Here is a 27131-nt window from a genome sequence, read left to right on the forward strand (position 1 = left end):
ATCATCAATTTCAAATTCTACTTGCACAGCAGCGATCAGCACGAAATTCTGAGAGAATAAGGTTCCCAAATAATTTTCAGAATTTATTAAATAATTAAATTTATTCCGAAAATTAATATAATAATAATATCCATATATTTCACGATCCACGCTCAATTTATAACATCCAATCATCAATTTCAAAATCCGACTACACAAAGAATGACCGGCACGAAATTCTGAGAATTTAAGGTCTCGCCAAAATTTTCGAATTTAATAAATAATTTAATTTATTCCGAAAATAATTAAATAATAATATTTTAATAAATATTATTTAATTATTCAATAATTTCGAGATATTTAAATAAATCAAAAGTAAATTCCTTTATGTCACATCAAGATTTATACTAATATAAACACTCACTTAACTTTAAATTAAACATAATTTAAGTTAATCAAACACCTTAATATAATCTACACTTAAATAAATTAAACTAACCACCTAATAACACTTAACATAAACTAAGTACCCATAAAGCATCATTAACCGTCTAATCAGGTTTAGTGAGCTAAACTCACCGGATTAGGAGCCGAGCGAACCAAAACGAGGGACGACGCGAGGATCGACTTTCTCAAAGCGGGCCGAGCATCCGAGCTCGGGAAGGCGGCCAAAACGGGCCACGAAGGGCTGCCATACCCATTTTCTGGGTTGCTGATCGGGGCCGAGATGGGGCGGATCCGGCGCCGGTTCGGGCGGCCAAGGGCGGCGGAGGCAAGGCGAAGCTCCGGCGGGCTAGGGCGGAGGTCGACGGTGGCGGGGACGAGCTCCGGTAGCTCTTGCACGAGCTGAACAGCAGCTCGGGATGCCGGCCAAGCGCGGGCGAGCGCGGGCGCGAGCGGACCGGCGAGCAGCACACGGGCGGCGCGAGGCGGACACACGGCGACGGCGGCGACGGCGGCGTGCGAGCGGGAGTGGACGACCATGGCTGCAGCTCCTTCTTCTCTGAAATTTTCTGGTCTTCGCACAATGAAGATGGAGGAGAAGCCAACGGGAGAGAGGAAGAAGAGAGGGAGGAGAGAGAAGGAGTGGGGGCTCTTTTCTTTTCTTTTTCCTTTTCTTTAATCCCTCACACATTTCACCACCATGACCTCACACGGCGTCATCTTCCACTATCTCCCACAACCTTTCTCCAATGGGTTCATTTTACTTTTCCGCAAGCATAAAACTTTGTACAACAAATTCTTCACTTCCACTTGATTCTCTTCCAATGAATCAAATGAAGTCATAAAATTAATCCAATGTCACCACACTTCAATTAACATCTTCACTAATCCGTAGAACCAACTTAATTCCCAAAAGTACGACCAAAAGCGGGCCTACTAATTTCTAGAGCCGAATTAGCTATTCTCTGGTTTAATTCTTTGAAAAACTCGGATTGCATGAAAAATCTTCCAAAGATGATTCAATGATCCCGAAATGATTTGTGACACTTTGGGACTTCCAATTTCGAATTCGATCTCAATTCCACGGTTAATTTCACTTTGGCACGATACTAGCGCGGCCCAACCTACCGGGTAGCTTTTAGAAATTTTCACGCATTTGACCTGTGGTTGATCATCTCAAGCCACAATGTACATCTTTGAAACATTGGCGACTTTCGGTTGTCGGGGTAATCTCAAGATTTCAAATACGAACACAAGGTACCCAATCGACAGAGAAGTCGGTCCAGTGTCGATCGACAAGGATTATGCGATCCGGTGGAATCACCCACATTCAATCACATGCCTCTATCGAGTCAACCTATCTCCGGTCTCTAATCGACTTTTATTTGTGCCGTAATGACCCTTGCAGATTAGCTCGGTCGAAAGGTCGCTTCCTGGCCAAATTCTCGAGTCTAATGCATTAGAAACTCTTAACAGCTTCACTCGATAGACTAGTTTTCACATGAGTGGCCGACTCAAGGAAAGGAACTATATGCGTGCCAACGAAATGCCCGTCTCAATTTATTGAAAATAGAATTGGAAAATCGGGATGTCACAACTCGTTTATTTATTTGAGCTCTAAGTTGTGCTGAATTGAATTGATTGTGCAATTTGAGGAATTGTTCCTTAATTGTTTGGAATTGAATGAAATTGAATGATTGATTAGTAGATGGCTGAGTATATTTATTTAGCATTTATAATTCTTTATTAAGTTGTAAAGTGGATGGAATCATGAGAGTGAATTAGAAATACTCTAGGTTATAACCGATCAGGTACGGTGTGATGGGCCTACGTGGTTCAGTGACTAAGGATGTTACTAGCGAAAACGGCGCCTTAAAGAATGCACGTATCGGTCTAGTACATACATCATTATAGACCTACGTGGTTCGGTGATTCGGGATATCACTGGCAAAAACGGCGCCTTAAAGAACGCACGTATCGGTTTGAGCACTCATATTGTTATAGGCATGTGTGGTTCAGTGATTAAGGACATCACTGGCGAAAATGGCACCTTAAAGAACGCATGCAATTGTCTATTGAATATATTGTTATAGGCATGTGTGGTTCAATGATTAAGGACATCATTGGTGAAGATGACGCCTTAATGAACGCATGCAATTGTCTATTAAACACATTGTCATAGGCATGTGTGGTTCGGTGATTAAGGACATCACTGGCGAAAACGGCGCCTTAAAGAACGCACACAATTGTCTATTGAATACATTGTTATAGGCATGTGTGGTTCGGTGATTTGGGATATCACTGGCGAAAACGACGCCATAAAGAACGCACGCAATTGTCTAGTGTATACGTCACCTTGGCAAAGTCGATGCCCGAGAGCATTGATGGAGCTCTGTGATTAAGTATACCATTTAAGGTTATATAGGAGGGAATGAATGACCTAGAAATGATTCGTTTAATGTGTAATCGACTAAGTTGATTGATCGATGATTCGATCTGAGTGTGATTTGATGTGATACATTGCTTTAATCTGATGTTGTGAATTGATTGATTGAATGGAATGATTGGTGAATGGTTGATTGAGACATAATCGACTAGGTCGATTGATCATTGCCTTGAATTGATGTTGTAAATGGGTTGGAATAATGGAAATGACCGTGAGTGGTCTTGTTGGCATGTAATCAACTAGGTCGACTTGATCGATGCTTCGATCAGTGATGTGATTGCTTGGATGCCTATTTGATCAGTGCTAATATGTAGGTGGAATTTGAGGCCAAGGTAAGTCATCTGACTCATGTTATGCATAGGCGGCCCTAAAGTGTATTAGTTTACTAATCGGGTCTTAGGGGGTAGAACTTGCTGAGACGTTGTTTTAATGGTTATTGAATAACCATTTCAGGACCCGGATGAGGAGCCTAAGGAGGGGGAATCTGACGAGGAGATCCCTGATGAGGAACTCGAAGAGGAGTACATGGAGAAGGACCCCAAGTACGACCAGGATGAGGACTGAGATCCCGTCCTATCTTGTCAGACCTTGTCTGCATGTGAATAGATGTTAGATCAGACTTACGTATATATAGTATTGTAGAATACTATGAGATGCGTGTATAAAAGAGTAGTTGAGAATTTTCAGTATGAAAAATATGGCTTGCTTTTCTGTCACATTGTTTTATTGTTTGGGGATTTATAACTACTTCCGCATGTGCATATATATAAACGAAAGGGTCGGCGATATACAGTCTTGGGATATCGCATTTTAAAATCGACCAAAAGTAAGGGATGTGCGCGTGCCTGAGGATTGGGGCGTGACAAAAAACACCCGGTGAAAATAGTCATGTGTGTGTACACGATCAGATCGAATCCGAAAAATTGATATCCTCCAATTTAAAATCTCATTGTTTTATATAGTATATACAAATATTTTCGATGTTAAAACCCGACACTCGGGAATTTCTGAATAAATATTGAAATTCACAATTTATGGAATAAATTACCAAAAATCCAATCAACACTCAATTTGCACTAACATCCAATTGCGAAATCTGAACACACCATTGCAATCGGTACGAAATTCCGGTCACTGACTATCCTAACCTAATTTTCAGAAAATATTTAATAATTAAATAAATTACTAGAAATTAAATAAATTACAAAATAAATAAATTTAAAGCATTTACTTAAATTAACCTAAACTAACTAGGCTAAATAATCTACTAACAATTAAATCTAACCATTCTACCTAATTCTATTTAATTACGCTAATTAAATAAACTAACTAATTCCTAACTATATCCACCTATATACTAATTAAAACTAACTAAATAACTAACTATATACTTAATTTAACTAAACCATCCTAAACTTAATTAGACTAACTAACCCACTAATTAGCTAACTAATCCACCTCTAAATGTCATTAGCCTACTAAATATGGATTAGAACACAAACTCACCGGTTAGCACGAAAATTGGCTCATGGCAACGGCGGCGCAACAATGGCCAAGACTTGAACTCACGGCGAGGCCGAGGGAAGCTCAAACCAGCTAGAATCGGCCAACAAAGCCTACGGTTCAAGACCGAAGGAGCTGGACTTTCTTCGGTTGAACTTGCGGTGGATGCGGCAACGAAGCTCGGCTTCGTGGAGACGGGCGAGTTGGCACGTGAAGAAGACGGTCAACTCTGGTGGGGGAGAAACTCCTTTGGTTGACCGAAGTTGAGGTGGCTTCGGACGTGTGGTGCAGAGGAGAAATAGTGGGTGGAAGTGGCATATGTGAGTGGAGGAAGGGTTTCGGTGGAGGGTGATGGTGGATGAGGCGGTTGCGACGATGGAGCAACAAGGTTTAGTGGACTGCGGCGGCACAGAGAGAGAGAGAGAGAGATGAAGGGATGAAGCGGCAAAGACAAAGAAGATTGAAGCTGTAGACATCGATGTAGGGGTCATCCGCACGAGAAGATGGAAGCCAGCTTGGACGTTCAAGAAGATGGGTGGAAAGAGAGAAGCAAAAGTTAAGAAAAATATATTGATTAATTAAAGCTTGGTCCCCCTTTGATCTTCAAACTTATCACAATGTCCCCTAATTCTTTCTTGCTTGGAATATCCATGTTTGCTTATATTGATGCCAAAATTCCAGCCCTCCTCCTTAGCTTCGAATTTCCTCATTTTGACTTCAATTTCATCTTCAATTTCTCCAATTCGAAGTCCAATTTTGATGAAGAAAAAGCCCGTATAATTTCCACACTTTCCTGCCACCAAATAGCTCGGTCTGCAGGAGTCAAAGTTCCCTTCAATCTAGACTATTTGAATTTACGTTTGTTTTCCGAATCGTCCGAATTGATTTTTTGTAAAAATCTCGGAATCTCCGAAAAATTTTCGGAAGATGAGTCGATGTTCCTAAAATGAATCGTGACATGACATAACTTTCAATTTTTGAAATCGAGTTCAATTTCGTGGTTAATTTCAATATAACGTGATTTTAGCACGTCCTAATCTGAGGGTAGCTTTTAGGTTTTTAATGCAATTGACCCATGATCAATTATTTTCGAGCCACAAAGTACATCTTCGACACATTGGCAACTCTCGGTTGTCATGAAAATCTCATTGTTTCAAATACGGACACGGGATATGAAAATAATAGAAAAATCGGTCTAGTGTCGTTCGACAGAAATTTTGCAATTAGGTGGAATCAGCCACGCACTAATCGCATACCTCTATCAAATCGACCTATCTCCGGTCTCTGATCAATTTTGTCGGTGCCGTAATGACCCTTGCAGATTAACACGGTCGAGTAGTTGATTCCTAGTCAAATTCTCAAGTCTATTGCGTTTAGATTCCTTAACGGCTTCACATGATAGGCTAGTTAACTCGTGAGTGGCCAATTTAGAGAAAAATGTTATAGGGACATCAATGGAAAGCCCAACTCGTCTCATCGAAATCAGACTCGAAAATCAGAATGCCACAGGTAGCTAAGTGGTTTTTCAATCACCTAGTTCTTCAAGATAGGTTAAAGAAGATGATTGGAGGTGGTGCAACGTCGAGAGATGCCAGTTGGTCATTGCGACCAACCGCTGAACTGACAACTGGAATCACTAGAAGTCGTGCTAGTGATTGGTTCGATCGGTTGACCGGGCTGATCAAGGAGCTCCGACAATCATTGGAGCTCCAAGTAGTGACAATGGGAGAAGAAACGAGCTGGTGGAGCTGGTGGAGCTGGTGGATCTTGGTACTCGGCTTGCGGGTCTCCACGCGGCGGTGGTCGACGCGCAATCGCGTGAGCGAGAGAGAGAGAAAGGGAAAGAGAAGTGATGGGAAAGAGAGAGGAGAGAGTTTTTGAGAGAGAAATTCCTGTTCAGATCTAAAAATACAGATTATCAAAACTCCCCAAAGTTTTGGAGGGAAAAATCTTGTATAGTCCCCCTTTAAGATCAAATATTGGTCGTCGATTCGATCTGACGGTCGAAACTTGATCGAATGGCCTAATTAAGTTTATTATGGATTAAGTCAAAATATAGCACATGATCATCTTAATGGTGTCGATGTACCAAAATCAAAAGTTTAAATAGAATTTGCGATTAAGGCCTAATCAAAGGTAAATTTGTGATTTCACAGAATCTATGGATATTTTTGCAAAATATGGAAAGCTGAAAAGCATAAGAATAAAATACACACAATAATAAACTCAATAGTGGTTGTCAGCCACCAAGAGCTAACCAGTGGAGGGCGTAATCAGCCTCTTCCGCCAGTGGCTATAGTCAAATTGATCAGATCAATTAGAGGTGTACAATGGGAACCGCCCGAACTAAGAACCTCCCTGACCGAACCCCCCGGTTTTGGGCGATTCCCAGAGAAGGTGGTCTGGTTCCTAATTCCCATTCTTGGAATCGGTGGCCGGTCGGTTTGGTTCCTAGATCTAATGTGAGAATTGGACTGATCGGATTGACCAGACTAGATCGGTTGATCATATATATTAAATACATATTTTTAAATCTCTCAATAAACAAACCCTAACGCCTCCCAATTTCCTCCAATTATAATATATGAAGCAAATTGGATCTACTTGTTTGGTAGCAGATGGTGGTCGATGACGCGATTCATGCTTTCGATGCTAAAGAACAAAGAATCTGATCTTGGCTGTGGAGCCTCGAGTCTTGAGAAGGGTCATCGTAGAACTTTGTTCTGATGCTTTGGTTACAAGATCATTGGAATTTAGGTTTATGGATGGATTTAGTCAGTGAGGCCCCTTAAGCTCAACTAATACCAACAGAACCTATCCTCCTAATAAGTGAAAAGAGGCAAGCCAAAACCTACTCCCAACAAGTTGTATCCCAGGTCAAGCCCCGGAAGAAAAAAAATGAGAAATCGTCAATGCGAGAACTTCAGGTAAAAAGGAGAATTAGCCTTTCAAGATACTAACCCAGCATTCATTACAAGACTTGTCAGCTTAATCTCAAGTCAAAGTCTTATCCCTCTCTTGCTAAAGAACTACTCTTTCATGGAGTATTGAGATAATAGAAAGGCCCTTTACCTTTGTTGATGAACTATCTTTTGTTAGTAACAAAGAGTATAGAGAAAAGCTTGTTGTGTGGATGAGGAAACTCCCAAGGGACAAGTAGCAAGCTGCATGTATTTATGCACCATGCCACAAGCAGCAAACTGCAACATTATTTAATTTTATTTTTGGTATAAAATAGCAAACTTACCAATTCCATCAGACCTAATCGACTAGACTAAACTGGTTAGTCAATTCGGTTCCCAGTTTCATGACCGGTCGGTTCGATTTTCAATCCCAAAATCTTGCAATTGGTCCCCCCTCATTTTGATCCAAAATTCCACCTCGAAACAAGATTGTATCAGGAACGAGCGGTCCTGGGGAATGATGCATGCCGATTCAATTGATTCGGCGATGGCTCCGATGTCTTGGCCTCTGAAGTCCTAAATTTTATGTAATTTAGACCCTCAAGGATCAAATTGGAAAGAAAAATTGTTCAATTTGAGGAACAATGGTCCGATTATAAAGAAAGCAAACTAATTAAAACCATATAAATGCGATTCAGTTATTTTATATTGACTTAATTACTTAATTAACAAGAAAAATAATGGACTTGCATTATGGGTACAAGCAATTGGACTTTTTAGGCCAAATTGGGCAATTTCACATAATTTCTTGATCGAAATCACAAATTACTCGAAATTGAATTCAAGTAATATCGCAAGGCACTTATTCGATTAATTGCTCATACCTAGGGTAGCCTATTGTATCTGAATTGACTTTGAATCGATGTCACAACTCTTATGATATAAATGAATCAAGGTTTAATGGTAAAATTGAAACTTAATTCGCGAAATTAAATTTTAGTCTCAAATGGATCAACTTGAATTTCTTTAGTTTATTAGCTTGGTTTTCCTATATTCAAGAAGGTTGAATTCCTCTAATTGAAAAGTTCCCAAATGAATCTCCTAAAATGGAATCCCAGATTTGGACTGATCTCAAGAAAATGAGTACAATGAAAGTGTCCATTTGCAAAACATAATTATTGATTTGGACTCCTTAATTAGGGCATTTTAACATGACCATTCTCGAAACTAAATGAACGAGCGAATGGATAATGATCCATAAATCAAATTTTGTAAAAGGAACTAGGTCTAATTATGACTAGAACAAAAGTAATTTTATTTTTAGTTGAATTTGACGCTAAAGTCAAATTGAAAATAAAATGGAAATTTTTGTGGATATTTTAATTTTCCAAACTTTTTGGTCACAAATTTGACCAAAAATCAAATATTTGATTGACTTTTTCTAAAGGTTGATTTTTGGGTTAAATCTTTGAAATTTTTGAAAGTTAACTTGGCTAGAGTGAAATTAGAATCATTTATAATATTTTCAAGTAAAAAGCCAACTTTTGATTCGGAATTGACTTTTGATCAATGGATTGATAGAAATGAATAGGAAATTATTTGAAAATGACAAAGCAAAAGAAAGAAATGAAAAATGACTTTTTTTGTTTTTTAAGAAATATCCGTTAACACATCATCCCATGCTAGAGTGAATTAGCAAAGATAGCAGTTCATAAGACAAAATTAAAATCTGAAGATTCCCTACAAGCATTTCATCAAGATCTCACAGAAATTCCCATGCAGCACGACCAAATTACAGGATCAACGAAAAAATGATCCCCAAATCACAGTTTCACTAACGGCAATGGCTCCATTTGCTTTGGACCAAGCAGTTGAAGGTCTCTGGCACAAATAAAGCTGGTGTGGTTCTTCTCCTTTTTGGAGAAATGTGGTTCAATTTTTGTATCCTCTAGTGCACGTTAAAATCTGGAGAATAGGGATAATAAAGCCATCTTTACTGGTCATTGGCCAGATCAGTATCTGAACAGAAATAAATGGGTTTATTATAGCACTAGGAAAAGGCATAGCTTATCTTCTACTGGGGTTTTTTTGAAAGGAAGATTCAGATACATCCAGCGTCTTGCTGTTATTAAACTAAAATAACCGGTCACTTAGTTAAGAGGCCATTTGATTACGTTTACAAACACTAAATTTCTATTCTTAAACAACAACGTACAAACTTCGAAAATGATGTATTATGACATCTATCCACGTATTTGTCTACACTACACGTCACCCTGATCTCTAACTTTTAGTTTGCCTTGCGCAAGATGACCTGAACACCATATCGTGGCTGGAGGGTGATGACATTAGAAGGAGCATGCGCATAAGATGGAGAGAGCTCGAAGGTGAACTGCTGAAGAATCATGGCGAGCGCCATCTTTGCCTCTATCAACGCGAAGTTTTGGCCGATGCATATACGAGGGCCCCATCCGAATGGAAAAAAGGAGACTTGGTTTTGGTGGCCTTGGACACTCCTCGGCAAACCTCTCTGGCTTGAACTCCTCGGCATCCTCGCCCCAAAGTTCTTTATCATGGTGGATGAGGAGTGTCGGCATTAAGAGCTGGACTTCCGGGGGGATGGTCAGCTTCCCTAGTTTTGTTTCCTTAGGAACCTTCCGCGTCATCTCAGTCACCGGTGGATATAGCCTCAACACCTCATTTAAGATCATTGTGACCTGATTGCGACAAATCCTCAGAAGAATTCATATGATAGAGATGCACATGTAGGAGCATCTATGAACGATCACGATGCTGGAATGATATCAATATCCTCAAAGAGATGGAAATATATTGTAATTTATCCAGAAAAAGGGGCTTGAAGCTATTGTCCAAAAAATCAGGTTCTTGTGTCGAGAGGAAATCCTAGTTCAATTCAAGTATGCAAAGAAATTGTCCTGTCACTTCATTGTCGTGTTCATCTTCATAGGATAACATTATATTTAAACAAACATTTCATCTACTAAGGATCGGAAAATCGCATCCAGTAATTATAGAATGATCATCATGTGTCATGTGATAAAATCGTGAAGAACTCTCTAGATCGGACCTATTATGAGTCCCATTCTCAACAAAAGAGGAAAAGAGCATTGAACTTACAATCTTGAGGTGGCTTAAGCCGTCAGGGTCAGGTTTCCGCTTCCGAAGATTTGGAGAACCTCCTCCCTAGCTCGTGCTTGCCAATCCGAGTGCACACTCAACAAGACCATGGTCCAAACCAGCAAGACCGAAGTGGTCTCTTGTCCAGCGAAGTAGAAAAGCCTGCACTCCTCCATCACATCGTGAAGGCTCATCCCGACATTCTCCTTCATGTTTGACTCCAGCAACAGCCCCAGCAGATCATCGCCAGCAGCTTCCCCTTCCCTTATTGCTTTCTCTCTTCTGCGGATGATGTCCATGAGCAGAGCCCGCACTTCCTTATCTATGCTCTGCATCCTCCTGTTCATCTTAGTTGGCACAAACCTGCGAAACATTGAATCAAATAGTTGGATTTTTTTAAGAATGTCATGATTGTAAGCCATAAGCTCATTTAGATTCAATTAGCTTATGGATGATGAACGATTTTACCTCCAGCCAGGGATGTAGACCGATTGAAGGGCTATTATCGTGAGCTGGGCTTGTTCCCCTGAAGTTCGGAGATCCTTTTGCCTTCTTCGAAGCTACTGCCAAACGCTGTTCGAGAGATTACCTCACGGGTCAAATTTTGAAGGTCGACCCACGCGTCGATCTCACAGGATCTCTCTACCGATACCAATTTTTCCCATCTACCAACCATCTCAGTGCAACTTGAATAAAATGCGGGCAACATAAGCTGCAAAAGCAACAGACCAATGCAAAGGAGGAATTAAAAGAGAAATCCTGAGGCATCAATGTTGACCAGGGAATAGTTTCATGTACCTTCAACTTCTCCATGTGGAATGCTGGATTGATGATCTTTCTGTGCCGTGCCCATTTCTCGCCCTCGTGATCAAAGAGTCCATTCGTGAGCAACTTCACTAGGGGATTGGAGCCTGGCCTGGGATAGTCGTTTATCTTGGAGAAGATCTCCTTTAGTTGTTCGGGGTTCGTTATGCGCACTCTCGGTGTTGGTCCTATCCACATGAACGAGTCTTTGCCTGCAATGCACTTGGTAAGAGCCACGAAGCCAAATGAAATACACGATCTGCTGTTTTTTAGGATTGCTTGTAAATGGGTGACTTAATTCATATTGACGAGGGGAAAAGATGGTTATAATAATTATCATGGCCGGCACTAACGTGAACTACCTTTTAGCCTTTTTATATGGTATAGTCAACGTTGAAGTGAATAATATTTGCAATTTTCATTATTTTTCCTTTTTTTTTCTTTCCTTTTTCTTTGTTATGTTTTTCACTTATTTCCCTTCACTGGTCTAGGGCCTTGGTGGCGGCTGGCAGAGATCGCTAACCACATGTGAGGGCCAAACACCGTTGCCTAGAGTTGGCGAGGGCATGGCAATAGTTAAAAAAAATAAAAAAAGGAAAAAAAAGAATAAATTTCAGAAAATTTATTATAAATTGTAAAATTATTCGGATCAATGTCAGACATGCCATATGAGAAGGTTGGCATCCACATCTACAATTTTTGTCAAAATTGTTTGAAATGATTATATTAGCAAATTTTCAAAAGGCATAGGATTAATTTGGCAAAATTGAAAAATTTATGACTAAAAGGCATTCTTATAATATATTTGTGATCGTTTTGCTTTTCGGTAATTATCCCCAGAAATCTATGCTGTGTTGTGCTTCTATATATACGTGTGTGTGGCAATGTAATTAGTAATTACTGTCTAAATGTCACACGACATGGTCACATGTAAGTTTTATTTAATGTCGCTTTCGTATGGTAAGATGTCCTTATTGTGTGCATATCAAAATAAGAAATTGTTTAAAGGAATTGAGATGCATTAACATCTTTGGTCGCAAAAACACAAAACGGGGAAGTGAATTTCCGAGATAAAGAATAGTATTATTCAAATGTTCTGAAACTCCATCAGAAACAGTGTCGACCAAAGGACCAAACCAAGCAAGTGTTAATTTATAAGAAAGTATAAGTGCCACACAGAGTGATACTATGAAGAAGTGCATACCATAGGTTTGGGAGGATTGATGCAAGAAAGGCAAGAGACGAGGCTTGATGTCGTCGGAGACGGCGATGGGCTTGGAGTTGGCCTCTGTGAGCAACCGCGAGTTCTCCTTGAGGTCACCAAACAGGAAGGTGTAGGGTTTGCCAGAGAGGCCCTGCTGTCTCAGGAGCCTCTCGAGCCTTTTCGGCCTCAGCCACACCCAGTTCACCACCCTCCATGCCCATGTGGTCAGAACGGCCAGAACCGTTGCTAAAGCAATTGACTGGATCGATGCCTCCATCTTTTCTTCTGCGTGTTCGTATCTATTTGTCTGTATGCTGTGAGAGAGAGACTCCAATCGTTTGATGTTGGGCAAAGGCGATTGTGTGGTGTCGTGTTTATGCGATTGTGTGGTGTCGTGTTTATATAGCCGTAGCACCTTCCAAGGATTGGAAATCAGATAAAGAAAGAAGTAACAATTTTGTTTCTTGGACTTTTTCTATGGGACGTGCAAAGCAAGACAAAAGAATAAGAAAAAGAAAAGAATCCCTGCCCCTTGAAAAAGGAAATGAAGCCGTGGGGCCCTGAGTCAAAGTTGTTGACTCTGGCACACCTATGATAATAAAATAGGAATTCTCAGTTTGGCGTGAAGCTGCTGCAGCCTCACAAGAGTTGCCGAAGCCCTGTGCACGTAGAAGAAAGGAAAAATCTCTCCGCACGTGGAGCCGGAAAAGAGCTGGTGAGCCCAGGTCAAATATTTGACCTTTGGGCACACGAATGTCCCCTTTAGCGTACGTGAAGCAGCTTAAAAATCGTACGAAAGAAAAGAAGCCGCACACATCAAGTTGCAGAGAGCCGTGCGCGTTTTTTCTGTTTCGAACTTGAATCGTGAGTTAATTTTATGCCGTGGTTTTATGTTTAAATGAGCTGTTTATTTATAGCAAAAGTTTCAAATAAAGATTCAAAGTGAGTCTACTTTCTCAAATAAAGATTCGAAGTGATTATTATTTCAAATAAAAACCCGAAATGGCTAACAAGTTTCAAATAAGGACCTGAACCTACTGATCAACCAAAATGTTCACTGGCTGGCGAGCTTACAACATTTCCAGAGGCCAGAATATGGAAAATTTTGTCAAAAAAAATATAGATAGAAATTAACAAACTCTAAAATCAACTATTTGATTGACTTTTTCTAAAAGGTTGATTTTTGGATTAAATCTTTGAAATTTTTAAAATTAACATGGCTTGAGTGAAATTAGACTCATTTATAATCTCTATATGTTAAAAGCTAACTTTTGATTCGGGATTGACAAAAAAAAAATTAATATAAAAGTCATCCAGATCAGCATCTGAAAAGAAATAAATGGGTTTATTATAGCACTAGGAAAAAGCATAGCTTATCTTCTACTGGGGTTTTCCTGAAAGGAAGATTCAGATACATCCAGCGTCTTGCTGTTATTAAACTAAAATAACCGGTCACTTAGTTAAGAGGCCATTTGATTACGTTTACAACCACTAAACTTCTATTCTTAAACAACAACGTACAAACTTCGAAAATGGTGTAGTGCGACATTATATCTATCCACGTATTTGTCTACACTACATGTCACCCTGATCTCTAACTTTTAGTTTGCCTTGCGCAAGATGACCTGAACACCATATCGTGGCTGGAGGGTGATGACATTAGAAGGAGCATGCGCATAAGATGGAGAGAGCTCGAAGGTGAACTGCTGAAGAATCATGGCGAGCGCCATCTTTGCCTCTATCAACGCGAAGTTTTGGCCGATGCATATACGAGGGCCCCATCCGAACGGAAAAAAGGAGACTTGGTTTTGGTGGCCTTGGACACTCCTCGGCAAACCTCTCTGGCTTGAACTCCTCGGCATCCTCGCCCCAAAGTTCTTGATCATGGTGGATGAGGAGTGTCGGCATTGAGAGCTGGACTCCCGGGGTATGGTCAGCTTCCCGAGTTTTGTTTCAGTAGGAACCTTCCGCCCCAGCTCAGTCACCGGTGGATACAGCCTCAACACCTCATTTAAGATCATTGTGACCTGATTACGACAAATTCTTAGAAGAATTCATATGGTAGAGATGCGCATGTAGGAGCATCTATGAACGATCACGATGCTGGAATGATATCAATATCCTCGAAGAGATGGAAATATATTGTAATTTATCCAGAAAAAGGGGCTGGAGGCTATTGTCCAAAAAGTCAGGTTCTTGTGTCGAGAGGAAATCCAAGTTCAATTCAAGTGTGCAAAGAAATTGTCCTGTCACTTCATTGTCGTGTTCATCTTCATAGGATAACATTATATTTAAACAAACATTTCATCTACTAAGGATCGGAAAATCGCATCCAGTAATTATAGAATGATTATCATGTGTCATGTGATAAAAGATGCTCGTGAAGAACTCTCTAGATCGGACCTATTATGAGTCCCATTCTCAACAAAAGAGGAAAAGAGCATTGAACTTACAATCTTGAGGTGGCTTAAGCCGTCAGGGTCAGGTTTCCGCTTCCGAAGATTTGGAGGACCTCCTCCCTAGCTCGTGCTTGCCAATTCGAGTGCACACTCAACAAGACCATGGTCCAAACCAGCAAGACCGAAGTGGTCTCTTGTCCAGCGAAGTAGAAAAGCTTGCACTCCTCGATCACATCGTGAAGGCTCATCCCGACATTCTCCTTCATGTTTGACTCCAGCAACAGCCCCAGCAGATCATCGCCAGCAGCTTCCCCTTCCCTTATTGCTTTCTCTCTTCTGCGGATGATGTCCATGAGCAGAGCCCGCACTTCCTTATCTATGCTCTTCATCCTCCTGTTCATCTTAGTTGGCACAAACCTGCGAAACATTGAATCAAATAGTTGGATTTTTTTAAGAATGTCATGATTGTAAGCCATAAGCTCATTTAGATTCAATTAGCTTATGGATGATGAACGATTTTACCTCCAGCCAGGGATGTACACCGACTGAAGGGCTATTAACGTGAGCTGGGCTTGTTCCCCCTGAAGTTCGAAGATCCTTTTGCCTTCTTCGAAGCTACTGCCAAACGCTGTTCGAGAGATCACCTCACGAGTCAAATTTTGAAGGTCGACCCACGCGTCGATCTCGCAGGATCTGTCTACCGATACCAATTTTTCCCATCTACCAACCATCTCAGTGCAACTTGAATAAAATGCGGGCAACATAAGCTGCAAAAGCAACAGACCAAAGCAAAGGAGGATTTAAAAGAGAAATCCTGAGGCGTCAATGTGTGTGGTTCAATTCAGTTGACCAGGGAATAGTTTCATGTACCTTCAACTTCTCCATGTGGAATGCTGGATTGATGATCTTTCTGTGCCGTGCCCATTTCTCGCCCTCGTGACTCGCGAGTCCATCGGCGAGCAACTTCACCAGGGATTGGAGCCTGGCCTGGGATAGTCGTTTATCTTGGAGAAGATCTCCTTTAGTTGTTCGGGGTTCGTTATGCGCACTCTCGGTGTTGGTCCTATCCACATGAACGAGTCTTTGCCTGCAATGCACTTGGTAAGAGCCACCGTGCCAAATGAAATACATGGTCTGCTGTCACACGACACGGTCACATGCAAGTTTTATTTAATGTCACTTTTGTATGGTAAGATGTCCTTATTGTGTGCATATCAAAATAAGCAATTATTTAAAGGAATTGAGATGCATTAACATCTTTGGTCGCAAAAATGCAAAACGTGGAAGTAAGAATTTCCAAGATAAACGATAGTATATTCAAATGTTCTGAAACTCCATCAGAAACAGCATCGACCAAAGGACGAAACCAAGCGAGTGTTAATTAAAAGGAAAATAAAAGTTCCACACAGAGTGATACTATGAAGAAGTGCATACCATAGGTTTGGGAGGATTGATGCAAGAAAGGCAAGAGACGAGGCTTGATGTCGTCGGAGACGGCGATGGGCTTGGAGTTGGCCTCTGTGAGCAACCGCGAGTTCTCCTTGAGGTCACCGAACAGGAAGGTGTAGGGTTTGCCGGAGAGGCCCTGCTGTCTCAGGAGCCTCTCGAGCCTTTTCGGCCTCAGCCACACCCAGTTCACCACCCTCCATGCCCATGTGGTCAGAACGGCCAGAACCGTTGCTAGTGCAATTGACTGGATCGATGCCTCCATCTTTTCTTCTGCGTGTGCGTATATATTTGTCCGTATGCTGTGAGCGAGAGACTTCAATGGTTTGATGTTGGGCAAGGGCGATTGTGTGGTGTGGTGTTTATATAGCCATAGCACATACAGAGCCGTGTGTCTGTTGGCCAAGAAGCTTCTTGACCGTGACCAGAGTTGGAATCAAAAATGAAAGAAAAATGAAAGAAAAAAAGAAGGAAACCCAAAATAAAGAGAAGAAAAGCCTATTCACCGCTCAAAATGCGAGGATGAGTATAGCACACGTATTAAATCAGTTTAGGACAAGTACAATGTCTAATTTCTCAACGGCAATGGAATCTCTCCTTTGCTGGCAAGGCATGTTATTGAAAAAAGGAAAAACCTGGGATTCACATCTTGTTCATCGTGATGGTGTAAAAAGCCTTCGATAAGTGTTGTATCAAATTTGAAATATTTATGCCTAATAAATAATTTTGCAATATCGTTTGACTATCTGCAGTTTATCATCTCCTAATGTACATATGACGTCGACTTGAATGGTTGCGAATAGAGCAACAGGTTGTCATTTCGGTTGTTTTCTAGCTTTTGTTCGCTCTCTGGCTGCAACTTTGGCTCGTTCTGGGGATAAAGGCGAAGATAAGGCAAGGAGTCATTGTTATCCGTGAGAGTTCCTTGTTCATGCGATATCTACGTGCATCGATTACATTGGTTAACCTCGTTTTTGCAAAAGCATCAATGTAAAGCAATTTTAAATAATTGTGGAAGAATTGCGTGTGCCTTGACACATCAATGTAAAGCAATTTTTGAAGTTTTCAAGCATTCTACATTATACAAAGGCTAAAAGGGTAGGTGCGAGGTGGCATGATTTGAAAAAAAGTAAAAAGAAAAAAGAAAACCACTCCAAATCATTTCATTTCGTTAATTTGAATGTTTATAAATCCTAAAAAAAATTATGTAAATATTTTTGAATTCTTGTTTTCAAGCTTTTTCATGGGTTTTGACATAAGCTATCTGGAGATGGCCCACCGAATGGATATAAAACTAGAGACACAGTGCAATTTAGCTGTAACACATCAACTTATGTCTCCTGATGGATAAGAAAGACGCATTAAGTCAAAATCCTAAATACTGACAATTTTCCTTGTAAAACATCATCCCCTACATTTTAAGGCCAAAAGGGTAGGTGCAAGATGACATGATTTGAAAAAAAAAAAAAATTACTCCAGATTACTTCATTTCGTTAATTTGAATGTTTATAAATCTTAAAAAGAATTATGTAAATATTTTTAAATTCTTGTTTTCAATCTTTTTAAAAGCTGTTTGGGGATGGCCGACAGAATGGATATAAAACCGGAAACGCAGTGCGATTTAGCTCAGACGCATCAAATTATGTATCGTGGCGGGCAAGAAAGACGAGTGGAGATAAAATCTCGAACGCTGACAATTTCCCCAGTAAAACGTCATCCCCTGCGTATGCAGGAGCGCGCGCTGGCATTTTGGCCGAAGATGGTTCAGCGTCGGCCCCACACAGCCAAAAAGGCAGACGGTAGTCAATGACGCCTTGTTGATAGCGGTTCGACGACAATTGATAATCACCATGTCTTGGACTTCTAGAAAAACGTCTTTTCGATTAGCATTTTGCTACTTCGACCCCTTTTTTCTTTTTTCTTTATTTATTGTTGAAGTAGTCCAATGTACCAAGGGATAGCACCAAGGAAGAAGCCAAGGATAAACCTTCAACAAATCAGACATCCTAAATTAGCTGATGATCATAAAGTTATCGAAATTATGATGAATATAAGGCTCAGATTTCGGTAAAAGAACCATCACATGGGATTTCTCTGGTTTCAAACTTGAAGGCCAGGTACCAATGAGAATCACAAAATATACAAATGTTGAACTCATGAAGCATAATAATCTGCAACATCCAGGCTCAAGAATTGTCACGCAGTCCTTGTAGTTATAGGGACTGTTGACTCCATCATGCTTCACAGTTGGCTATGCTCTAGCCAATACATGAAATCCAACCCACTGGTAAAGAAAGTAACTTACAGAAACCATCCAACTCCAATACCACAGCAAGGCAGCCGTGATTCTCTTACTGGTCTTCCTTCAGCAACAGCATAACCTGAAAAATTTTTCTGTGAAATGAAATCTCCCCCAGTAAAATGTTGCAAAGCATACAGAATGAAGATCATCAATCATTTTTGTTTCATCAGGGCAATCAGTAAAATCATCAATATGGGCATACTTAGTTCTCATTTTTCCCGTAAGTTATCTATTCGAGAAAGGTGAAAAGAGAACCGAGGAGAAAAGGTTTTAGAGACACATTTTCCAATTTTTGAGTCCTACAGAATCTGATCAAGTTTAAAAGGATACAACAGATCATTTCACCACCTACAGTGAAGGAAACCCCATCAGTCACAGTATTTGCCGGCTAAAATTACTCATCTTCCTCTAGCTGCTCCTATCTAGATGTAATTCACAACTGAAAACGCATCTGAGCACTTATGACTTCAAAGTAAGGCGAACACATAGGCGGAGCCATATTTATGCTCAGTAGACAGCATTTTACTCGAGACACCAGTGGCTTCCGCATTTTATCCGACTTAAACTCTGAGAACCCTGGAACAACACATCGGGCAAAACATATGATTCTCCTCTGTATGAGCATGATTGACAGCTAAAGCGGCCACGTTCAAAGGAGTCAACAAAACGAGGACAAACGTGCTGGTCCGATTAATTTCACATAATTTCAACATCTTCCATGGACTCCTCTCCCACGCCCCCATACATCCAATGTCTCAAAAGATGAGGATGCTGAACCTTTCGCCAAAAAACTAAACCCACCGGATAAACCATATCCATTAATACATCATTCCATGCTAGAGTGAATAGACAGAGGTGAGCATATTGGCAGTTCATAAGACAAAATCAAAATCCCAAGATTCCCTAGAAGCATTCCATCATGATCACACAGAAATTTCAAATGCACCACGACCAAATTCCAGGATCAACGGAAAAAAAAATGATCCCTGAATCGAACTTTCACCGACAGCCCCTTTCAAACTTTACATCCTGAAGTTAACTCTGCTCGCAAGCGATTCCAAAGGAAGCGACTTTGTACCTGGGACGGTGTGATACCCATGATGGTAATAGTGGGGAGGTGGAGGAGGAGGGGGCCGAGGGATCGGTGGCGCCCGGCGGAGGCGCCGGCTGCTAGTGCGGCGGGTTCGGCGGCGGGTAGTTGGCGACGCCTTGGAAGGTGCCGTACTGGTGCTGGTAGTCGCCGCTCGGGACGCCCCTGTTTCGGTCTTCATTTTAAGGCTGTAATGGATATTGCCACGGAAAAAGAAAATTATAAAAATTATTAAAAACTGCAAAAATTTAGAATGACTCATGTCCACATCAACAATTTTTTGCTAAAATCGACCAAAATGACTGTGTTGGCAAATTATCGAAATATTTAAAATTATATTGACAAAATTGGCATATTTATAACATGTTTAGAACTTCTTCTTTTTTTGTAATTATCCCCAGAAATTCATGTTGTGTTGTGCAAATATATATCAAATAACATGGTCGCATGCAAGTTTTATTTGATGTTCGCTTTCGTAGAGTAAGATATCCCTTGTATGTCGAAATAAGCATATTTAAAGGACTTGAGATGTATTAACATCTTTGGTTGCCAAAACTCAAAACGGGGAAGCATTAATTTTCAATGAAAGGACAATAAATTCAAATGTTCTGAAACTCCATCAGAAACAGCATTGATCAATGGACGAAATCAAGCGAGTGTTAATGAATAGGAATATATTAGTGCCACAAAGAGTGATAACATGATGATGTGCATACCATAGGTTTGGGAGGATTGATGCAAGAAGGGCAAGAGACGGGGCTTGATGTCGTCGAAGATGGTGATAGGCTTGGAGTAGGCTTCCTTGAGCAACCACGAGTTCTCCTTGAGGTCACCGAAGAGGAAGGTGTAGGGTTTGCCGGAAAGGCCTTGCTGTCTCAGGAGCCTCTCCAGCCTCTTCGGCCTCAACCACACCGAATTCACCACCCTCCATGCCCATGTGGTTAGGACGGCCAGAATCGTTGCTACTGCAATTGACTGGATTGATACCTCCATGTTTTCTTCTTCTTTGTGTGCGTATTTGTTTGTCTGTACGTGGGTCTGCGTGTCTCCGTGTGTGCGTGAGAGAGAGAGAGAGAGAGAGAGAGAGGGACCTCAATGTGATGATAATGTTGGGCAAGGGCGATTTTGTGGTGTCGTGTTTATATAGCCATGGCCAAGAAGGAAGCCCAAAATAAAATGAAGAAAATAGTATTCACCGCTCAATGCAAGGATGAGTATAGCACACATAATGAATCGAATATAAATTATTGAAAATGATACATCTATATTGGGTGTTTCTGGACCAACTCAATAATCTCCTCTTTACACATTGAGCCTAACTCATAACTCTCTCATATGATTGTTGGGTCCAAATTTATTGGCAATCTATGCTCTAATACTAGTGTTGGGTAATTTTAGACCTCTCTCAACCAGAAAGTTAGCTTAAAATGTAAGACTTTCCCTCACACTTATAAACCGAGCACCACTCAAGTATAACCTCAATAGTCTCATGTAGATCCCATAAGATCTAGCAGTAGAATATTCAATTTAGGACAAGTACAATGAATAATTTCTCAAAAGGACGGAGTCCCTCCTTTGCCGGCAAGACATGTTATGGAGGAAGGAAAAACTTAGGATTCATATTATGTCCAACGAGAGGGTGTAAAAAGCCTTTGGCAATTGTTGTATCAAATTCGAAATAACTGTACCTAATAAATAATTTTGCAACAGTGTTTGATGGTAAAATTCTTGGCCCAAAAGCATTTGAAAAAATCTACAAGAAACTTGACTCCCAGTGGTCATTATTAATTACTTTTCTTCTCTCTTTTTCCCCCTTTTGACGAGGGCTCAGATGCTAATTACATGCCACATAATTGAAGGTCAAACAAGAAATCGAGAACCTAGTCTCCAAGCAAAGTAGTGTTTTCTATCCAAAGCAAGCACGTATATTTTCCCTTTTTGGGGGGATTTAGATTTAATTTTCGTCACCAACCTTACCAAAATTATGAGTACGTTATTGGCTGAAGCAATTATCTATTTTGTGACTTGTAATTAAATTTTGTGTGTTGAAACTTGAAATTTGAGGTTACACTTACCATTGGTATAATAAATGACAATCTCGCTATTACCAAAACCAGCCATCTTTTTTTCTTGTTAATGTCCAATATTATAGTGCTTAAATGGATCCACCAGCTTAAATAATCACTTATTATTTTCCATGTAATTTCATAGATCTATTTACTATATGAGTTTTGATATCTCTAGCATACTTGCTACCTAAAATGGTCCAATCATGACCATTTCAAATTATGGTTTGTTATGTTAGTTTGCTCCTTTTTCACGTGAAAAGAGGCCTAATACAAATGCCTCAATAATTCTACATAAGCGTCATTCGATATAAGATCTAAGACTTTAAGATATTGAAAATGAAAACTTCAATAATTTTGTGCATCATTCCATAAGATTGGAGATAACTTTTCATATTGTTCATATAGAGCCCCCATACAAGTTGGGAAGTACTACTGTTATGGCTACTTATTCTCCGGATATTATTATGGCACCTATTACAGAATTCTAGATTGAAGACTGTGAAGAGCTCATTGCTCAACACCACTTGTGATATATTGAGTTAAGATGGGTGAGTGCTTTTACCGCAATTCCCCAACGGGACACACAAATTACTAATGAGCATATGTTGAAACTCATGATCTTGTGTTTTAGAAACAGCAACTCATGCCATTCAGCCACCAACATCGATAGGGAAGACTTTATCAAGATGTGATATATATGCTTTTAGAATTGGACAAAGGTGAATGGCCAATTATTTTTCCTTGAAATGCATGAATATATTGGAGTTTGTTCATTGTGAATTCTAAAAAGTTAAAACTAACTTTTTCTTACTTTTTCATCAAAATTTAAAATTATAATATGTATTTTAAATAATTGTGAAAGAATTGACATATCAATGTAACGTAACTTTTGAAGTTTTCAAGAATTCTACATTATATAAAGGCAAAAAGGTTAAATAATATGATTTGAAAAAAGCTTTAAAAAAAAACATTCCAGATTATTCGACTTCATTTAATTTGAATGCTTGTAAATCCTAAATTTTGCTTTATATAAATATTTTTTTAATTCTTGTTTTAAAGCATTTTCATGAGTGTTAACAAAAGCTGTTTGGAGATGGCCCACCGAACGGATGTAAAACAGGAAATGCAGTGATATTGAGCTCTGACTTATTAAATTTTGTCTCGCGGATCGAGTCGAGATCTCGAACACTGACAAATGTCCCCTGCAAAACGTCATCACACGCGTTTTAAGATGGCTCACAAAGAAGTAAAGATCGCGCAACATCGGAATATGCAGGAGCGCACGTCTGCATTTGGGCAAAGGTGTGGTTAATGACGCTTTGTTAAAAGCGACCATTATATAATGTTTGACTTTCAGAACAATGCCATTTCGATTAGCATTTGATGCCATTGCTTGGTAAGCTAGGAATTGTTCCTTGGTGGCCAAACAGATTCGGCTCATTCATGTTACATCCACGGGACAATGACTTCATGATTAAGTTTTATGTAGCAATAACATCCATAAGTGCAAATTTCTCCCTTTTTTTTTTCTTTCAAGAAAACATCCATGTCCACATCCTACTCCATAACTAACAGCATGGAACGAGCGAGAAATGAAATAAAGGAAGGAATGGAAGAAAATGAAATGAAAAACTGAATGAAATACGCATTGTAATTCTTGAATGTGTATGGGAAAAATAAGTTTGGAAAGAATATGATGATTCCTTTTATAGTGCTTGCATATTTTTGGATTGAAAAATGTTAAAATATCTTTGAAACGGATAATGTGTGACAATAAAAATAAAGGGTACACTCAAAATCATTATATGCATAAATATTTCTTAATATTTTGCCAAGGAATGGCTTGGCCATATTGGCCACACCATAAGTCGAGCCAAGGACTGGCTCTTGTCCCTATTTGATGGAGGAATGAGCATTCCCCATCTTTTGCAAGAACAAACAGATGAAATGAAATCGCATCTTGAAGTAACGACTCCATTTCAAATCAATTCCTTTCTATCGAATAAGGCCTCGTTGTTACAATTTGATCAAGGATGATTTGATCGAGACTAAATGTTATTACCATTTTCTGTTGGTGAAATGCATAATTGAGTTGAGAGTCCGACACTTTCATTCTTGCAAAAATTTTATCGTGACCCGACCCCGTGCGTGTCGGAATCGTGTGTCGGAATTCTAGACTCGCATGTCGGAGAGAGTTGACCACGTGTCGGATTTTTCGACACTTGTTGACCGCATGTCGGGATGTGTCGAAGTATCAGACACGACACGAAGGCTTCCGGAGAGTGTCCGTGCTACATAGTTGATAGTACTTTCATCTAAAAGGATGGTATCAATTAATCCTTTACGGCAATTTTCACGTCGAGTATACCAAACCACGGTGAATCTTGTCGAGACTCATATCCCTCACGAATGATTGATTTATATTTTATGAGTAGTTTAAAACAATCTATATGAAAGTTATGAGTCAACACTAGTCTTGTTTTTGGGGATCGGCCAGAAATCCAATCGAAAGTCGGGAGTGGTCCTCGATATCTATGCAACTAAAAATTCTAAGGTTTAGGGATTTAAGTTATGCTAACATTTCTATTAGTGCCCTTTTGGTACTAATAGTTTGTTGTGTTTCTAAATATGTTCATGCTTGTCTTTTTACATTTTTCATGCCAATAAAACCAATTAGATGATCATATGTGGATTTTCAATCTCATGCTATTCTATTTCTATCAAAAGAGAAAAAGAAAGAAAACAATCAATTGAAATTTAAGGATGGTGTAGTAAGTAAATGCCCAAAAACAGTTTAAGGAAATCAATTAATCTAGCATGCAATCATAAACGGAAGTTAAATCGAAAGAAAGAAATCCGTAACTCGTCGGATATCTACACAACGCTAGGTAACCCAAAACATATATCAGGAAATAAATGGTACAAAACAGGGTCGAACTGGACATTGACCACTCATCGTCTTCATGTCTTGGGGATCATCACCTCCATGGACCTATTCTAAACCTAATCTAATACTAAGACTAGGTACTTACAAAGTAAAAGAAACAATCATGATTACAAATATATAAAAACGATCACAATCACAAAACAAGAAAGAACAATCAAGAAACTAGGACAAAATGTATAATTGATCAAATTTGTCCTCGGAATCAGCCTTTGTGATTCATGCAACGACCACCTAAGACAACTATCCACTCCAATTTTAAAGTGACTTATAACAATTGGCCACCGTTTGTGTTCTCGCGTGGCAACCTATGCTAAAAAGTCCTTAAACAGGTTCTAAGTATGACTTAAGACTTCTCGCGAGATCATGCATTACGCCTACGCGTTTATCTAAAAACCACATGCATAGTTGAAAGTAAACATACAAGCAGGCCATCGGACCTTGGTTCTTAATCGATTAAGCAAGCTTAGTGAGCCAACACTGGATCACTTATTCGGTCATCAAGTGCCAAACAAAATCACATGCATTTCTAAAAAATGAAGAGATGTTATGCATGTATGACTCATGTAATGCATCAAAATTTTTAAATGCATTTGAAACATTGATGAGAAGATGAGGCATTTTTGACATACGTACATCTCGGTTATGGGACGCATTTAATTGCCATGGTTAATTCGAGGCGTATATCATGCACTACTAATGGATGTTGCAAGCATTTCAAATACAGTAAAAACCTCGACGAGTTCAATGTCAAATCAAAAGTTAATAGATGCTAAAATGGTTAATGTTGGAGGCATCATGTGTACCAAAATCACTTTGTGATGCAAAAACAATTTTTGCAATAAAACCAAAAGGATTTGACAAAGGGTCCTAGATGGCCTTTTTATTTTTTAAGGATTTTTTACAACAAAGATTGCGAAATTTGGAATAAATTTCATGAAGACAACTAATCCCAATTCAGCATTCAAGATATCCCAAACAATTCTAAAAGAGAATCGCAGCAAGAATCATATCAAAGAGTACCAAACAGGACAATCAAAATCAGAACAATTGGAATAGGACCCATGGGTAATTGGCCCTAGGAAAGTTACAAAACATGAAGCACACAATAAGAAAAAATTGTGAAGGAAGTTTCTTAAGATGAGCTACATATGAATTTATAAAAATTCAAGAACACGTAGCATCACATCGGAAACAGAGCAAGGCAGCTAGACATCATGGCAAATCAACAGTAATTTTTCCTGGTAGATGACGTCTAAAAATTCTGAAATTTCACCACGATATAGACATGAGAAAGAAAAACAAGTTTTATTAAGGACCCGATCTCAAAATTCTTACTGAAAAATCCATAAAAAAAAAAGAAAAAGTTCTGACTTAACAAAAGCAGAATGAGCATTCCGAATTTTACTCATAGCAGATTTCATGGCAAACTTTGCAAAAATGGAAAAAAAAAATCAAATGAAATCCAAATGATGAAAGATTAGTGTCATTAGAAAGATTAGGATGTTTTCAAAGACTTTCTAAGAGATGTCAAGTTCAATTCAGGTCGAATTCATGGTCAAACAGTGACAATTGCAAAAGTGTGCAAATCAGTCATAAGAATGGCAGAACACGATGCATGATAATTGGCTTGTTAAGCTACTTAAACAATACATGAAGATTGTAAAATTCGAACATAATGTAGGGCTAAATGTGATTATCAAGTTTGGTTAATATATTTAGCCCTAAATCGATGTACAAAAAGTCACACAAGTTCATTAACATTGGCAAGCAACTTACCATTAAAGAACACTCATGACAAAATGCACATAATTTCGGTTGTGACATGTCAACTTGGTGCATCGTTTTCACATAGGAAATGATCTTCAAGTGAGGCATGCCATACATCATTATGAAGCTTGTGGTATGCTCTAAGTATGTCTAGGAGACATCATACACTAGTTTCACTCTTAAGGAGCTCAAACGAAATCATTTTAAAAGATACATCATCAGTCAAATGCAGCAAGGGTTATATAGAATATAAACCGTTTCCAATAATCTAATGACATGTGAAAATTCTTTGAAAATTCCTACGTATAAAATACAATGTCGCGATTATTTTACGTGATGACTCCAAAGCGAGATTTTAGGGTTCTAAGACCAAGTTCCGCATTGAGTTTTGGTTTAAATAATTGTTTCAGATGAGCAATTTGTTGACGCGTAAAAGTTATTATGTTGGCGTTTAAGTTTAGTTTAGCCAAGTGTAGTTGAGATAACATTTTACTTGGTTTTGATACTATTTCTCACTCATACGATAATAATGTGAGTTCGTTGGATCAATTGAGCATTGTTATTTGGTTTAAGGCATATCTAGGCAAATGGTGCTATATGTTCTATGAATTTGTGAACTTATATATTGAAAATGGTAGAGATTTGAGATATTATAAGTAACGAAGGAGTACGTTTATTGCATAAAAATCT

At 39.3% G+C, this 27131-nt stretch overlaps 3 pseudogenes; all 3 read right to left on the bottom strand.

Moving 5' to 3' along the window:
* Positions 1-9353: 9353 nt before the first annotated feature.
* On the bottom strand, positions 9354-12778 carry LOC120294947 (annotated as a pseudogene).
* A 1055-nt stretch (positions 12779-13833) lies between these two features.
* On the bottom strand, positions 13834-16607 carry LOC104448626 (annotated as a pseudogene).
* Positions 16608-18192: 1585 nt separating this feature from the next.
* Positions 18193-20651, bottom strand: LOC120294347 (annotated as a pseudogene).
* Between the last annotated feature and the right edge of the window lie 6480 nt (positions 20652-27131).

This window comes from Eucalyptus grandis, chromosome 6 (genome assembly GCF_016545825.1).
Source record: "Eucalyptus grandis isolate ANBG69807.140 chromosome 6, ASM1654582v1, whole genome shotgun sequence".
In the NCBI taxonomy this organism is placed as follows: domain Eukaryota; kingdom Viridiplantae; phylum Streptophyta; class Magnoliopsida; order Myrtales; family Myrtaceae; genus Eucalyptus; species Eucalyptus grandis.